This window comes from Bremia lactucae, linkage group LG2 (genome assembly GCF_004359215.1).
Source record: "Bremia lactucae strain SF5 linkage group LG2, whole genome shotgun sequence".
Classification (NCBI taxonomy): domain Eukaryota; phylum Oomycota; class Peronosporomycetes; order Peronosporales; family Peronosporaceae; genus Bremia; species Bremia lactucae.
This window is the reverse complement of record NC_090611.1, coordinates 5,791,627-5,794,310: the sequence shown is the minus strand read 5'-3', so window position 1 is coordinate 5,794,310 and position 2,684 is coordinate 5,791,627.

Here is a 2,684-nt window from a genome sequence, read left to right as displayed (position 1 = left end):
CGCGCCAGTAATCGATTTTTGGTCCGACGTATTTGCCGCAGAGTCCGAATCACTCCAACTTTTAAGCTTGATTTCATCATCCTACGTACCAATACTCATGTAAAGTTTCGTGTCTTTTCTGATCTTCAGATATCGGGCAACGCAGTTCGCCAACTTCCAGTCGCTGACGCTGGGCTAGTGCGTCCGCCTTGTTGCCTTGTGGACAGCAAAAATGATGTCAGGTCTCGAACAGTCGGCAATCCAGAGGACTCCAACTAGTGACTGAAAGTCTCGTCTAGTTGGCTTGCCATTTTTGCCCCATTTTCCAAATACACTGGTTTTGATTCGTTGTCGCTAGTTTCTTCACCAATTTGCCCTTCACGCTATTTGCTTGCATCAGTCCATTTTGGCTCAGCATCTCCACTATTGCTGCGGTTTGATCAATCGTGTAGGTCTTTGCATTAATTAAATTAACTCGCATGCCCAAACACTTGTTAACTTCGCCCAAGCCCTTGATAGACAAAACACTCATTACTTTAATAATTCATCTACCGTGGTCTGAATAAAAGCCGTGACCAACAAATCATTCACATACATACCGATGATAATGCGATTGCCTTGATCGTAATCAAGTACAGACACAGGTCTGACAAGCAGCGAGTAAACCCATTCTCCTCTACTTTTGTGCTCAATAATTCACTTTAAAGGCAACCTGCTTGTTTATGCCCGTAAAGAGACTTTTCAAGCCGTAATGCTAGCTTTTCATCCCAGTTACAGGGGTTTGATCTGTTGTCATCTGAACAGTTCTTCCTTGAGGCCTTGCGATTCAGATGGCTACTTTTCCTTCTTTGTCTGCCTTGTTGTATGCATTTGGCATATTGCATGTCTGGCTCTCTGTCTAATGGAGTGTAATGCCAGTATGATCTTTTCCTACTCAACTCCGTCACCGCACTCCTTTCTAATCATAGTAAGGCGTAGCTTTCTGGTTACCGTATGCGATTCGCATAGCCTTAACATGTCCATGTTACCTGTGGGTCATGTTGTTTTGGACGGCCTTTTATGTGCTACCAGGTGTAACGGGGCACTGCGACTTGTACTGTTTCAGTACAAGTCCACTTCACACTGCTTCAGTTGTGAGTGGTGCCACACTGTACGTGCAGAGGAAGACTCCTCTTAAGACAAGTTAACTTAAAAGTGTAAAATGAAAACTGTATTAATATAAATAAGTGTCTCTTAATCTATCTTTGTAAATGCTGACTTAACTATAACCTGATACTAAACATGTAAATGAATTCTTATCTATCTTATCTTGTAACTCTCTTTGATTACTTCTACAGCTGATTAGTCTGCGGAATAAATAGATATAATGGCCTATACCTATTGATGGATAAGAATTCAGGACATTACTGTATAAAGTAATATCCTCCAAATATTATCTACCTTTAAGATAATATATATATTAACAACATTTAAGTGTTAATTTCATGTAACGATACACCCCGTTACATCCATCGTTCTCGCGCTTTCTATACATTTAAAAAAAAAAAAAAAAACGTAGTCGTAGGCTTGCTTGGCTCTGTAAGCGACATCTGCCAGAATCTGCACACGTAATTTGCGCAAGTCCTCATTCGTAGGGTCTTAATGCTGTTCCGAGGCTTCAATAAAATATTGACTACGTGTGACCGCGTTGTGGACGGCTATCAATGAATAAAGAACCTTGTTGACGACTTACGCGTGTCTGTCGGCATGGGACTTGTATGGAGAACTCGTATCGGCTGCCCTACCCTTGAAGACTCAATGCCTGGTTTGTGAACATGCCCACGAAACCATCAGAAGTACTGTTGATTAGTTGATTAAGTATAAAATTGACCCCGCCAATCGTTCCTAGACACGATTGGGCGGTGCGCAAGAAGGCGTTAGGCATAATCTATTGTTGATATACTAAAGTCAGGAGATAGATGTAACGGGGTGTCCCGTTACATAAGTATTATTCCTATAAGAGGAATAATAAATATTATCTTCTATGAGAGGAATTAAATAAAGAAGTACAAAATTAGGGAGAGCGGTATAGCCACACACTCCTTTTCGGTATAGCCACACACCCACTACATCCCCTAATAGTTCAATGACGCCACATACCCGGACTACACCCCTAATTATGTCGGTAAGACATATCGCCACACCTACTAATTCCACGTGCGACAACAGTTCAAATCCCCTTGTGTAGAAGGCGGTCGTACGCAGGAGAGCAATCGTTTGCTTATCACTAGGACGCTCGGGATGCGACGGCGCTGGAGCTCCATAATATCGAAACCAAAGATGCGTCATGATCTGCCACCGCTTGAAGTATGCGATGAAGAAATTGAAATGTCCGTCGACAAAACTCGTGCTGTCTAGTTACTCGACTATTATCAGTACTAGCAAGGGTGCCCCGTTACAGCTGGTAGCACTTCGTAGTCTGTTCAACGGCCTACGCACGTTCCATCCAACATGGACATGTTGGATAAAGATGGAGGAAGCTTCCAAGCCTCAAAAAGGCTATCACGCAAGGCGTGAAAGGCTCACTCATTTGAGTGACCTTAAATGAAGAGCAATCGAACGGATGAGTTCGGTCGTAGGCGGGCCAGCCTTGGCGCCAGCTTTTGCGCCATGTTGTTCACTCTGAACACAGATGAACAACATGCGGCCATAGCCGAGTTCATAAG